Raw genomic sequence first — 15,884 nt, 5'->3', positions numbered from 1 at the left:
TAAAAGTCCATAAGAAAGCGACACCCAGGCCTCTCTACCCATTTCAGAGACTGCAGATTGACTACATACAGCTACCCAAGGTAGGAGTGTATGAAAAATGTCCTAGTATGCGTAGATCTCTTCTCTGGTTGGCAGGAAGCCTATCCGGTAAAATGTGCAAATGCTAAAACGGCTGCAGACAAACTGATGAAACAACTGCTCTGCAGATATGGTATCCCAGAAACCATAGAAAGCGATAGGGGTACACAATTCACTGGAGAAATAATGAGGGAAGTCATGCAGGCCCCAGGAATACGGCAAGCATTTCAAACACCATATAGACCACAAAGTAGTGGGAAAGTGGAAAGACTATACGGGACTCCTAAACTGGAAATTCAAAAGGCCATGGCAGACACAGGAAAGAGCTGGATAGAGTGCTTGCCTCTTGCACTCTTTTCAGTCAGACACACTCCAAATAGAAAGACAGACTTGTCTCCTGTTAAAGTCCTGTTTGGTAGTGCACCAAAGATTGGTGTATACTTCCCACAGGTGCCTTGCAGAAAAGACTTAATGTGGTGCATAAACATGTGTTTTCATCCATTCCAGATCCTAATGCCAGTGCAGACGTACATCAGCTGAATCAAGGTGATTGGGTGGTCATAAACAGACAAATGAGAAGGAGCCTAGATCCACGGTTTGACGCCCGTTTTAAAGTCCAGGTGACCACATTCACATCAGTGAAACTTGATGGAAAGACCACCTGGATCCATGCCAGTCACTGCAAAAAGATCTTTTCACCAGCAGAATGACTGTTCTCCTAATCACCTTCCTGGCAGTGGCAGGATTATTGCACCCTACAGAGACACTGGATAAACTTTTAAAGTTTGCTGACAGGGACAACAAATGTATTCAACATCATACTCTTCTTATAAAGGACTTGGAAGGACAAAAACTGTTGGACTGTTGGATCTGTACCCACAGCCCAGTATCTGCAAGGACTATGCTGTTCTTAGCCTTACCCCAGGAGCCAAGGAAGGTATTAGCACTACACTGCATACACAATGAGACTTGGACTCAGATTTTCTAGGTTCCTTGAGGTTCTTAATGAAACTAATACAATACAGAGCCTCCTTTTTAAATCCAGCCAATTAGTTTAGTTGCCTAGCGGGATGGATTATTTTCGGTATTTTGCAGACTTGCATGCAAATTTTACTGTTTTGTTTATTGCTAACTGTAAAAGCGCTGACATATGCATTACATAAGCTGTTGGATAGTGTATGTGTAAGGAAGGAATCTAAGGCTCAGCCTTCCATAGCCCTTATGGGTACTAGACCCATGAGACAGTAGCTCCTTTGTGAACATCAGCTGACCTTGTGGCAGAGGTTATACCATTTACAAAAGGGGGTATTTGATATAGAAGGGTTAATGTTTTGCCTTTAATTTGCCTTTTGCCTTTAATTGCTAGAATCTGGTAGAATTTGCTCTTATGATGCAGTAGTCTGGTAGTCTCCTCTTCAAGGAGACTATACTGCTTATCATATATGTTCTCAATAGTCAGCCACAACATGTTCTGGGTACGTGGGAAATAAAGGTCAGCATGACCCGGGGTAACAGGGGTAGGGCTGCATGAATTACACTGAGTTACATTTGTTGTAAATGGTATAAAATGCTGCCTCTTGCTCCATTAGATCAGATAAAGTGACTTTGCTCACAATCTATGCGCGATTTCCTTTTTCTCCAAGTGCGCTTGTCAATTAAGGGTGTAACCTCCTGATTTGGCTTCACTGGTGATCTGGCATATCTGACATTGGGTCGGGATGCAAATAGCTACAACAAAGGCCGGACCGGTTTAGGACAAAGTGGGGCCCTGGGAAAAAGTTTAAAGTGGGACCCAAAATGCTCACATATTGCAGCATCACACAGAAACATTTTGGTTGCATTTACATGCACTGAGTTCAGGCCATTAAACGAGCATCATCGACAATATTGAAGTAGTTTGACGCTCGTTACTGGGTTTCTTTACACGGGCTGAGGAAGAATGATGGGTGCAGATAGTCCTCAATACAGTATAATGCAGGTCCCATATAGTACATATAGTATAATGCACTCCTAATTGTCCATTTTAGAGTATAATGCAGCCCCCTCAGAGTATACTGCAGTCCCCTCATAGAGTGTACTGCAGCAAGCCTCAGAGTATACTGCAGCCCCACTCAGAGTATACTGCAGTCCCTTCATAGAGTATACTGCAGCCCCCTCATAAAGTATAATGCAGCCCCCCATACACACAGTATAATGCAGCCTGTTGTGAACTGTGTTTCTGGGCTCCCTCTGGTGGTCACTAACGGTATTGTGTTAGGCATGTCTTGTTGCAGGCCTGAGCTCCAGCTGTGTCATTAAGCAGCGGGTGTTCCCTATTTAAGTCTCCTCCGGACTCAGTCTCTTGCCTGGCATTCGTTGTATCCAGACCTATATGGTCTCCTCCGGATTCCTTTCAGTCTGTCTCATGCAAGAAAAGCTAAGTCCGTTTTGTATAATTTGGATCATTTGCATTTTTCAGTGTCTTTGTCCAGCTTGCTTAATATTTGATTTTCTGGCTCGCTGGAAGCTCTAGGGGGGCTGATATTCTCCCTCTGCACCGTCAGTCGGTGTGGGGGTTCTTGAATGCTCAGCGTGGATGTTTTTGTAGGGTTTTCTGCTGACCGCATAGTCCACTATCTATTTTCTGTCTATCTAGACTAGTGGGCCTCACTTTGCTGAATCTAGTTCATCTCTACGTTTGTGTTTTCCTCTTGCCTCACCGTTATTATTTGTTGGGGGCTTTCTATATCTTTGGGGTTCAATTTCTCTAGAGGCAAGTGAGGTCTTATTTTCCCTCTAGGGGTAGTCAGTTCTCCGGCTGGCTCGAGACGTCTAGAACCAACGTAGGCACGTTCACCGGCTGCTTCTAGTTGTGTGTGTTAGGATCAGGTATGCGGTTAGCCTAGTTTCCACCTCCCTAGAGCAGTATTTATGTTTTTGCTATCTTGCCGGAATATCAGAGATACTCTACCACTCGGATCATAACAGTATGCCAGGCCGAAAGAAAATGTTTATTGCATCGCAGAAGCAGGATTAAAAAGAAGTTCTGAGTTTGTTTTTTTTGTTGCTGCAGTTTGCCTAGCTTCTTCCATCCCCTTTTTCTCTGAGTGGCTGGAACTCTGCTGCAGATATGAATGTCCAGACTCTGACTTCTAGTGTGGATCAGCTTGCTGCTAGGGTGCAAAGCATTCAGGATTTTGTTATCCATAGCCCTATGTCTGAACCAAAAATACCTATTCCTGAGCCGTTTTTTGGAGATAGATCTAAGTTCCTGAATTTTAGGAATAATTGCAAATTGTTTCTGTCTCTGAAACCTCGTTCCTCTGGTGATTCCGCTCAGCAAGTTAAGATGGTTATTTCCTTCTTGCGCGGCGACCCTCAAGATTGGGCCTTCTCTCTTGCGATAGGAGATCCTGCATTGGTGAATGTTGATGCGTTTTTCCTGGCACTTGGTTTGCTTTATGAGGAGCCTAATCTTGAAAATCAGGCTGAAAAGATGTTGCTGGCTATCTCTCAGGGTCAGGACGAAGCTGAGGTAAATTGTCACAAGACAAGGCCCAGCGTTTTGCCAACCGCCGCCGCGGTGTGGGTCCCCGACTTCGTGTTGGGGATTTGGTTTGGTTGTCTTCTCGGCATGTTCCTTTGAAAGTCTCCTCTCCTAAGTTCAAGCCTCGCCTTATCGGTCCTTATAAGATTTTGGAAATCCTTAACCCGGTGTCTTTTCGCTTGGACCTTCCAGCGTCATTTGCTATTCATAATGTGTTCCATAGGTCCTTGTTGCGGCGGTACGTGGTGCCTATGGTTCCTGCTGTTGAGCCTCCTGCCCCGGTTTTGGTTGAGGGCGAGTTGGAGTACGTGGTGGAGAAGATTCTGGATTCTCGTATCTCTAGACGGAAACTCCAGTATTTAGTTAAGTGGAAAGGCTATGGTCAGGAGGATAATTCCTGGGTTGTCGCCTCTGATGTTCATGCGGCTGATTTGGTTCATGCCTTTCACGCTGCTCATCCTGATCGCCCTGGGGGTCTTGGTGAGGGTTCGGTGACCCCTCCTCAAGGGGGGGGTACTGTTGTGAACTGTGTTTCTGGGCTCCCTCTGGTGGTCACTAATGGTATTGTGTTAGGCATGTCTTGTTGCAGGCCTGAGCGCCAGCTGTGTCGTTAAGCAGCGGGTGTTCCCTATTTAAGTCTCCTCCGGATTCAGTCTCTTGCCTGGCATTCGTTGTATCCAGACCTATATGGTCTCCTCCGGATTCCTTTCAGTCTGTCTCATGCAAGAAAAGCTAAGTCCGTTTTGTATAATTTGGATCGTTTGCATTTTTCAGTGTCTTTGTCCAGCTTGCTTAATATTTGATTTTCTGGCTCGCTGGAAGCTCTAGGGGGGCTGATATTCTCCCTCCGCACCGTCAGTCGGTGTGGGGGTTCTTGAATGTTCAGCGTGGATGTTTTTGTAGGGTTTTCTGCTGACCGCATAGTCCACTATCTATTTTCTGTCTATCTAGACTAGTGGGCCTCACTTTGCTGAATCTAGTTCATCTCTACGTTTGTGTTTTCCTCTTGCCTCACCATTATTATTTGTTGGGGGCTTTCTATATCTTTGGGGTTCAATTTCTCTGGAGGCAAGTGAGGTCTTATTTTCCCTCTAGGGGTAGTCAGTTCTCCGGCTGGCTCGAGACGTCTAGAACTAACGTAGGCACGTTCACCGGCTGCTTCTAGTTGTGTGTGTTAGGATCAGGTATGCGGTTAGCCCAGTTTCCACCTCCCTAGAGCAGTATTTATGTTTTTGCTATCTTGCCGGAATATCAGAGATCCTCTACCACTGGGATCATAACAGCAGCCCCCTCAGAGTATAATGCATCTCCCTCAGAGTACACTGCAACCCCCTCAGAGTATACTGCAGCCCCTCAGAATATACTGCAACCCCCTTCAGAGAATACCACAGCCCCTCTCAGAGTATACTGCAGCCCCCTCATAGAGTATAATGCAGCCCCACACACACAGTATAATGCAGACCCACACAGCAAAATGCAGCTCCCTCAGAGTATAATGCATCCCCCTCAGAGTATGCTGAAGCCCCCTCAGAATATACTACAGCCCCCCAGAGTGTACTGCTGCCCCTTATAGAGTACACAGTATAATGTAGCTCCCTCATAGAGTATAAAGTATGATGCTGCCCCCACAGAGTATAATGCAGCCCCATACACACAGTGTAATGCAGCCCTCTCAGAGTATAATGCAGCCCCCTCAGAGTATACTGCAGCCCCCTCAGAGAATACTGCAGCCCCCACACACAGTATAATGTAGCCCCCTCATAGAGTATAATGCAGCCCCCTTCAGAGTATACTGGTGCCCCCGTCAAAGTATACTGCAGCCCCTCTCAGAGTATACTGCAGCCCTGCTCAGAGTATACTGCAACCCCACACACAGTATAATGCAACCCCCTCAGAGTATACTACAGCCCCACACACAGTGTAATGTAGTCCCCTCATAGAGTATGATGCAGCCCCCCACAGAGTATAATGCAGCCCCCTCAGAGTATAGAGCAGCTCCCTCAGAGTATAATTCAGCTCCACTCAGCGTATACTGCAGCCCTCTTCAGAGTATACACACAGTATAATGCAGCCCCCCACACACATGCACCCTCCCATACACATAGTATAATGCAACCCCCCACACTCAGTATAATGCAGCCCCCCCACACAGGATAGTGCAGTTCCCCCACACACAGTTTAATGCACCCCCTGAGTCACAAGCAGAGGGAGAGTGACAGGATAGGGAGCATCAGGTGATGCTCTTTCCTCCATCACTGCTTTCAACTGTATTGGCAACTATAATGCCGATAAGTTGAATGAGCGATGCTGGGGGGGGTGGCGCCAGGCCATTCTAACTCACTGGCCCTATAGCAGCCTTGTGGTGTGCCACTATTAACGGCACACTACTTGCTGGTGCCCCTGGAGGAGCAGGGGCCCTAGGCAACTACCTGTTCTGCCTGCCCCTAACGCCGTCCCTGGCTATGGGTAATGCTAGTGCTACAGTACAGTTATTTGTGCCATGTGAAAGTAAGGCTATGTTTCCACGTGGCGTATGTGGCTTTGAACGCAGTGGATCCCCGCTGCACACGTGGTGATTCCATATGTGTTCATTGAACACATGCGGAATCACCGCATCCTATACATAGAATGGTGCTATTTATCTTGCGGAGACTGAGCGTCTCCGAAAGATAAATAGACATGCTGCAGTCTATAAAGACGCACCGCATGTGCGTAAATGCAGGTTTACCACCTGCGTTTTTGTACACATAGTGGATATAGGATTTCATAAAATCCCATCCACTATGCTGTAACATCTGGACTCTGCGGATTGGACGCTGCGGCTGTATGCAGTATCCAATCAGCAGCAAATACGCCACGTGGAAACATACCCTTAAGGTACCGTCACATTAAGCGATGCTGCAGCGATATAGACAACGATGCCGATCGCTGCAGCGTCGCTGTTTGGTCGTTGTGAGGTCACTGGAGAGCTGTCACACAGACAGCTCTCCAGCGACCAACGATGCCGAAGTCCCCGGGTATCCAGGGTAAACATCGGGTTACTAAGCGCAGGGCCGCGCTTAGTAACCCGATGTTTACCCTGGTTACCAGTGTAAATCTAAAAAAACCCAAACACTACATACTTACATTTCGGTGCCTGTCGCGTCCCCCGGCGTCTGCTTCCCTGCACTGTGTAAGCGCCGGCCCTAAAGCAGAGCGGTGACGTCACCGCTGTGCTTTGCTTTACAGCCGGCACTGACACATTCAGTGCAGGAAGCTCTGAGCAGCAGTGCGGACGCCGGGGGACCTGACAGACATCAGAAAGTGAGTATGTACTGTTTTTGTTTTTACTTTTACAATGGTAACCAGGGTAAATATCGGGTTACTAAGCGCGGCCCTGCGCTTAGTAACCCGATATTTACCCTGGTTACCATTGTAAAACATTGCTGGCATCGTTGCTTTTGCTGTCAAACACAACGATACACGCCGATCTGACGACCAAATAAAGTTCTGGACTTCTAGCTCCGACCAACGATATCACAGCAGGATCCAGATCGCTGCTGCGTGTCAAACACAACGATATCGCTATCCAGGACGCTGCAACATCACGGATCGCTATCGTTATCGTTGGAAAGTTGGTCAGTGCGAAGGTACCTTTAGGCTGCAAGTATTGCCTAATCAATGGTCAAGGAAAGTTAAGATGTGTTGTTTCACAGGATAGAGTGCTACAAACCAAAAAAGTGAAAACAGTACTAATTCAACAAAATCAGAGACAGAATATACAATGATTATTAGTGCATTTAGTTACTTTTCTTCTCCATCCAGTCCAGACCTTATTGACATTTTCCAGCTATGTCTCCCCTGTGCATGTTTTTTCCCCACAGATGACTTTGGCTCTTCAATCTTCCTAAGTACAAAGACTAATTCACACTGAATTCTTATGACGAATACTACTACACACCGTGCCCCTGAAAAAAACTCTCACTCATAGTTAGCCCACTGAAAATATTTCCACACACTATTTTTCACACACAGTTCTAACTGCTCACACTGTGCCTACTAAATACAATAATGTTACCTGCATATACTGCTTACTGAAATAAATGTTACTCTTCACTGTGTCCACTTAAATGAATACTATGTAATGCACTCTGAAATAAATTATAATACACACTGTGCCCCCAAATTAACCCCTTCCCGACCTGTGACGCCACATAGGCGTCATGAAAGCCGGTGCCAATCCGACCTGTGACGCCTATGTGGCATCATGGAGGGATTGCGTCCCTGCAGATGGGGTGAAAGGGTTAACTCCAATTTCACCCGATCTGCAGGGACAGGGGAGTGGTACTTCAGCCCAGGGGGGGTGGCTTCACCCACCCGTGGCTACAATCGCTCTGATTGGCTGTTGAAAGTGAAACAGCCAATCAGAGCGATTTGTAATATTTCACAATGAAAACTGGTGAAATATTACAATCCAGCCATGGCCGATGCTGCAATATCATCGGCCATGGCTGGAAACACTGGTCTGCACCCCCCACCGCCACGATCTCCTCCCCAGTCCTCCATCCTGTGCTCCGCTCCCCTCCGTTGTCCTGTCCGCTCCCCCGTACTCCTGTCCGCTCCCCTGTGCTCCGATCCGACCCCCCCGCTCCGATCACCCCCCCGTGCTCCGATCCCCCCCTCATACTTACCGAGCTTCCCGGTGTCAATCGGTCTTCTCCACGGGCGCCGCCATCTTCCAAAATGGCGGGTTCATGCACAGTGCGCCCGCCGAATCTGCCGGCCGGCAGATTCTTTCCAGCTACATTTTGATCACTGTGATAAAACCTATCACAGTGATCAAAATAAAAAAAATAGTAAATGACCCCCCATTTATCACCCCCATACGTAGGGACAATAATAAAATAAAGAAAATATATTTTTTTTCCACTAGGGTTAGAACTAGGGTTAGAACTAGGGGTAGGGTTAGGGTTAGGGGTAGGGTTAGGGGTAGGGTTAGGGTTAGAACTAGGGTTAGCGTTAGAATTAGGCTATGTGCACACGGTGCGGATTTGGCTACGGATCCGCAGATTGGCCGCTGCGGATCCGCAGCCAAATCCGCGGATTGGCCGCTGCGGATTCGTAACAGTGTTCCATCAGGTTTACAGTACCATCCGCTGTGCCCATGGTGCGGAAAATACGGCGCAGAAATGCTGAGTTGTATTTTCCGCAGCATGTTAATTCTTTGTGCGGATTCCGCAGCGTTTTACACCTGTTCCTCAATAGGAATCCACAGGTGAAATCTGCATAAAAAACACTGTAAATCTGCGGTAAATCCACAGGTAAAACGCCATGCCTTTTACCTGCGGATTTTTCAAAAATGGTGCGGAAAAATCTCACAAGAATCCGCAACGTGGGCACATAGCCTTAGGGTTGGAATTAGAGTTAGGGTTGGAATTAGGGCTAGGGTTGGAAATAGGGTTAAGAATAGGCTTGTGGTAAGGGTTATGGTTAGGGGTGTGTTGGGGTTAAAGTTATGGTTAGGGTTGGGGTTAGGGTTAGGGTTGGGAATAGGGTTAGGATTAGGGTTAGGGTTGGGATTAGGGTTAGGGTTGTGGTTAGGAGTGTGTTGGGGTTAGGGTTGTGATTAGGGTTATGGCTAGAGTTGGGATTAGGGTTAGGGGTGTGTTGGGCACTGTTTAGGCACATCAGGGGTCTCCAAACGCAACATGGCGCCACCATTGATTCCAGCCAATCTTGCGTTCAAAAAGTCAAATGGTGCTCCCTCCCTTCCGAGCCCTGACGTGCACCCAAACAGTGGTTTACCCCCACATATGGGGTACCAGCATAGTCAGGACAAACTGTACAAGAACTATTGGGGTCCAATTTCTCCTGTTACCCTTGCAAAACTAAAAAATTGCTTGCTAATACATAATTTTTGAGGAAAGAAAAATGATTTTTTATTTTCACGGCTCTGCTTTATAAACTTCTGTGAAGCACTTGGGGGTTCAAAGTGCTCACCACACATCTAGATAAGTTCCTTGGGGGGTCTAGTTGTGGGGGGTTTCTACTGTTTTGGCACATCAGGGGCTCTGCAAACGTAACATGATGTCCACAGACCATTCCATCAAAGTCTGCATTCCAAAACGTCACTACTTCCCTTCCGAGCCCCAGCATGTGCCCAAACAGTGGTTTACCCCCACATATGGGGTAAAAGCGTACTCAGGAGAAACTGGACAACAAATCTTGGGGTCAAATTTCTCCTGTTACCCTTGGGAAAATTAAAAAATTCTGGGCTAAAAAAATATTTTTGAGGAAAGAAAACACATTTATTATTTTCATGGCTCTGCGTTATAAACTTCTGTGAAGCACTTGGGGATTCAAAGTGCTCACCACACATATAGATAAGTTCCTTTGGGGGTCTAGTTTCCAAAATGGGGTCACTTGTGGGGAGTTTCTACTGTTTAGGCACATCAGGGGCTCTGCAAACGCAACGTGACGCCCGCAGAGCATTCCATCAAAGTCTGCATTTCAAAACGTCACTACTTCTCTTCCGAACCCCGACGTGTGCCCAAACAGTGGTTTACCCCCACATATGAGGTATCAGCGTACTCAGAAAAAACTGGACAACAACTTTTGGTGTCCAATTTCTCCTGTTACCCTTGGGAAAATAAAAAATTGTGGGCTAAAAAATCATTTTTGAGAAGAGAAAAATTATTTTTTATTTTCATGGCTCTGCGTTATAAACTTCTGAGAAGCACTTGGGGGTTCAAAGTGCTCACCACACATCTAGATTAGTTCCTTGGGGGTCTAGTTTCCATAATGGGGTCACTTGTGGGGGGTTTCTACTGTTTAGGCACATCAGGGGCACCGCAAACGCAACGTGACGCCCGCAGACCATTCCATCAAAGTCAGAATTTCAAAACATCACTACTTCCTTTCCGAGCCCTAACGTGTGCCCAAGCAGTGGTTTACCCCCACATATGGGGTATCAGTGTACTCAGGACAATCTGGGCAACAATTACTGTGGTCCAATTTCTCCTGTTACCCTTGTGAAAATAAAAAATTGCTTGCTAAAACATCATTTTTGAGGAAAGAAAAATGATTTTTTATTTTCACGGCTCTGCGTTGTAAACTTCTGTGAAGCACTTAAGGGTTCAAAGTGCTCACCACACATCTAGATAAGTTCCTTTGGGGGTCTAGTTTCCAAAATGGAGTCACTTGTGGGGAGTTTCTACTGTTTAGGCACATCAGGGGCTCTGCAAACGCAACGTGACGCCCGCAGAGCATTTCATCAAAGTCTGCATTTCAAAACATCACTACTTCCCTTCCGAGCCCCAACGTGTGCCCAAACAGTGGTTTGCTTCCACATGTGGGGTATCAGCGTACTCAGGAGAAACTGGACAACAACTTTTGGTGTCCAATTTCTCCTGTTACGCTTGGGAAAATAAAAAATTGTGGGCTAAAAAATCATTTTTGAGAAGAGAAAAATTATTTTTTATTTTCACGGCTCTGTGTTATAAACTTCTGTGAAGCACCTTGGGGTTCAAAGTGCTCACTATGCTTCTAGATAAGTTCCTTGGGGGGTCTAGTTTCCAAAATGTGGTCACTTGTGGGGGAGCTCCAATGTTTAGGCACACGGGGGCTCTCCAAATGCGACATGGTGTCCGCTAATGATTGGAGCCAATTTTTCATTCAAAAAGTCAAATGGCGCTCCTTCCCTTCCGAGCCCTGCCGTGCGCCCAAACAGTGGTTTACCCCCACATATGAGGTATCAGCGTACTCAGGACAAATTGGACAACAACAACCGTGGTCCAGTTTCTCCTTTTAACCTTGGTAAAATAAACAAATTGTTGCTAAAAGATCATTTTTGTGACTAAAAAGTTAAATGTTCATTTTTTCCTTCCATGTTGCTTCTGCTGCTGTGAATCACCTGAAGGGTTAATAAACTTCTTGAATGTGGTTTTGAGCACCTTTAGGGGTGGAGTTTTTAGAATGATGTCAATTTTGGGTATTTTCAGCCATATAGAACCCTCAAACTGACTTCAAATGTGAGGTGGTCCCTAAAAAAAATGGTTTTGTAAATTTTGTTGTAAAAATGAGAAATCACTGGTCAAATTTTCTCCCTTGTAACTTCCTAGCAAAAAAAAAATTTGTTTCCAAAATTGTGCTGATGTAAAGTAGACATGTGGGAAATGTTATTTTTTAACTATTTTGTGTCACATAACTCTCTGGTTTAACAGAATAAAATTTCAAAATGTGAAAATTGCGAAATTTCCATATTTTTCACAAATAAACTCAGAAATTAGCTACCTAAATTTACCACTACCATGAAGCCCAATATGTCATGAAAAAACAATCTCAGAACCGCTAAGAGCCGTTGAAGCGTTCCTGAGTTATTACCTCATAAAGGGACACTGGTCAGAATTGCAAAAAACGGCCAGGTCATTAAGGTCAAAATAGGCTGGGTCCTGAAGGGGTTAAATTATTTACAGTTCTCCTTAAAATGAGTAACACTAGAGGCTGTGCCCCTGAAATGAATTATAATATACACTATGCACCTGAAATTAAAGAATACCTGTCACCAGGTCAAAAGTAGTCATTGTTGCTCTTAATTTATTCCCGCTGCTCCCGTAAGTATGCCTTTTAAAATAAATAAATAAATAAATCTGCCATACTGTATACTATAGATTCAGAATCAGAGATATGAACTTTTATGGTCTTTATCAAAGCATCTTTGCTCACAGAATTCTCTTAGAAAACAGAACACTCAATGAGGAGCTGTAATAAAAAAAAAGCACAAAACCTGTCCAGTTTTAACCTGGTAATTGGTCCTCTTTAAAGTTAACATATACTGCTTCCTCAGAAATTAAGTACATTAACCCCTTAGTGACAGAGCCAATTTGGTACTTAATGACCGAGCCAATTTTACAATTCTGACCAGTGTCACTTTAAGAGGTTATAACTCTGGAACGCTTTATCGGATCCCGCTGATTCTGAGATGGTTTTTTCGTGACATATTGTACTTCAAGTTAGTGGTAACATTCCTTCGATATTAATTGCGATTATTTATGAAAAAAATGGAAATATGGCGAAAATTTTTAAAATTTTGCAATTTTCAAATTTTGTATTTTTATGCCCTTAAATCATAGAGATATGTCACAAAAAATAGTTCATAAATAACATTTCCCACATGTCTACTTTACATCAGCACAATTTTGGAAACAATTTTTTTTTTGTTTGGGAGTTATAAGGGTTAAAAGTTGACCAGCAATTTCTCACTTTTACAACACCATGTTTTTTTTAGGGACCACATCACCTTTGAAGTCATTTTGAGGGGTCTATATGATAGAAAATAACCAAGTGTGACACCATTCTAAAAACTGCACCCCTCAAGCTGCTCAAAACCACATTCAAGAAGTTTATTAACCCTTTACGTACTTCACAGGAACTGAAACAATGTGGAAGAAAAAAATGAACATTTAACTTTTTTTTGCAAACATTTTAATTCAGAACCATTTTTTTTAATTTTCACAAGTGTAAAAACAGAAATTTAACCACAAATTTTGTTGTGCAATTTTTCCTGAGTACGCCGATACCCCATATGTGGAGGTAAACCACTGTTTGGGCGCACCGCAGAGCTTGGAAGTGAAGGAGCACCGTTTGACTGTTTCAATGCAGAATTGGCTGGAATTGAGATCGGACGCCATGTCGCGTTTGGAGAGCCCCTAATGTGCCTAAACAGTGGAAACCCCCCACAAGTGACACCATTTTGGAAACTAGACCCCTTAAGGAACTTATCTAGATGTGTGGTGAGCACTTTGAACCCCCAAGTGCTTCACAGAAGTTTATAACGTAGAGCCGTGAAAATAAAAAATCGCATTTGTTTTCACAAAAATGATTTTTTTGCCCACAAATTCTTATTTTCACAAGGGTAACAGGAGAAATTAGACCATAAAAGTTGTTGTGCAATTTCTCCTGAGTACGTCGATACCCCATATGTGGAGGTTAACCACTGTTTGGGCGCACCGCAGAGCTTGGAAGTGAAGGAGCACCGTTTGACTTTTTCAATGCAGAATTGGCTGGAATTGAGATCGGATGCCATGTCGCGTTTGGAGAGCCCCTGATGTGCCTAAACAGTGGAAACCCCCCACAAGTGATACCATTTTGGAAACTAGACCCCTTAAGGAACTTATCTAGATGTGTGGTGAGCACTTTGAACCCCCAAGTGCTTCACAGAAGTTTATAACGTAGAGCCGTGAAAATAAAAAAATCACATTTTTTCTACAAAAATGATCTTTTTGCCCCCAAATTTTTATTTTCACAAGGGTAACAGGAGAAATTAGACCATAAAAGTTGTTGTGCAATTTCTCCTGAATACGTCGATACCCCATATGTGGGGTTAAACCACTGTTTGGGCGCACCACAGAGCTTGGAAGAGAAGGAGTGTCGTTTTACTTTTTCAATGTAGAATTGGCTGGAATTGAGATCGGACGCCATGTCACGTTTGGAGAGACGCTGATGTGCCTAAACAGTGGAGACCCCCCACAAATGACACCATTTTGGAAACTAGACCCCTTAAGGAACTTATCTAGATGTGTGGTGAGCACTTTAAACCCCCAGGTGCTTCACAGAAGTTTATAACGTAGAGCCGTGAAAATAAAAAAATCGCATTTTTTCTACAAAAATTATATTTTTGCCTCCAAATTTTTATTTTACCAAGGGTAACAGGAGAAAATGGACCCCAGAAGTTGTTGTACAATTTGTCTTGAGTACGCCGACACCCCATATGTGGGGGTAAACCACTGTTTGGGCGCATGGCTGAGCTTGGAAGCAAAGGAGCGCCATTTGACTTTTCAATGCAAAATTGACTGGAATTGAGATCGGACGCCATGTCGCGTTTGGAGAGCCCCTGATGTGCCTAAACAGTAGAAACCCCCCAAAAGTGACCCCATTTTGGAAACTAGACCCCCCATGGAATTTATCTAGATGTGTAGTGAGAACTTTGAATGCCCAAGTGCATCACAGAAGTTTATAATGCAGAGTCGTGAAAATAAAAAATATATTTTTTTTAACAATAAAGATTTTTTAGCCCCCAAGTTTTTATTTTCACAAGGGTAACAAGAGAAATTGGACCCCAAAAGTTGTTGTCCAATTTGTCCTGAGTATGCTGGTACCCCATATGTGGGGGTAAACCACTGTTTGGGCGCACAGCAGAGCTTGGAAGGGAAGGAGCGCCATTTTGGAATGCAGACTTTGATAGAATTGTCTGTGGGCGTTATGTTGCGTTTGCAGACCCTTAATGTACCTAAACAGTAGAAACCCCCCACAAGTGACCCCATTTTGAAAACTAGACCCCCCAAGGAACTTATCTAGATATGTGGTGAGAACTTTGAATGCCCAAGTGCTTCACAGAAGTTTATAATGCAGAGTAGTGAAAATAAAAAATATTTTTTTTTCCCACAAAAAGATTTTTTTAGCCCCCAAATTTTTATTTTCACAAGGGTAACAAGAGAAATTAGACCCCAAACGTTGTTGTCCAATTTGTCCTGAGTATGCTGGTACCCCATATGTGGGGGTAAACCACTGTTTTGGCACACGGCAGAGCTCGGAAGAGAAGGAGCGCCATTTTGGAATTCCGGTAAACTGTTAATTACCGGCGATCGCAAAACAGGGGTCGGTGCAAACCGACCCCGATCATGTTCTTTGGGGTCTCGGCTACCCCCGGCAGCCGAGACCCCAAAGATCTTCCGGGTGCCGGGCGGCGGGCGCACTGCGCGTGCGCCCGCCATTTTTTCCCGGAAAAAAGATCGGGAGCCACGAGGAGCACCGGGGGAGGTAGGTAAGTATCGGGGGGCTATTGGGGGCCATCGGGGACCACATTTCTCTGTCCTCCGATGTGCGATCACATCGGAGGACAGAGAAATTAAACGGCAAATCGCGTTTTTTTTTTTTTCTTGCGACCGCCGGTAAACGGTTAATTACCGGCGATCGCAACTCGGGGGTCGGTAAAAACCCCCCGAATCATGTTCTCTGGGGTCTCGGCTACCCTCGGCAACCGAGACCCCAGAGAAAATCCGACTCTGGGGGGCGCTATTCACTTTTTCCACAGCGCCGTTAATTAACGGCGCTGTGGTTTAAGTACCCTTAGCGGCCGCCGTTAAAAGGCGTATCGGCGGTCGTTAAGGGGTTAAACACTGACCCCCAAAATGAATTGTAGTTAAACTGCCCCAATGAATGAGATATAATATACATAAATAAATCTGAAGAGAAGAATGTTAGATCACATACAGTATACAATTTCAGTATTTGGTCAGTATTT

Source organism: Ranitomeya variabilis, chromosome 2 (genome assembly GCF_051348905.1).
Source record: "Ranitomeya variabilis isolate aRanVar5 chromosome 2, aRanVar5.hap1, whole genome shotgun sequence".
NCBI classification, from domain to species: domain Eukaryota; kingdom Metazoa; phylum Chordata; class Amphibia; order Anura; family Dendrobatidae; genus Ranitomeya; species Ranitomeya variabilis.
This window is presented reverse-complemented; position numbering follows the sequence as displayed.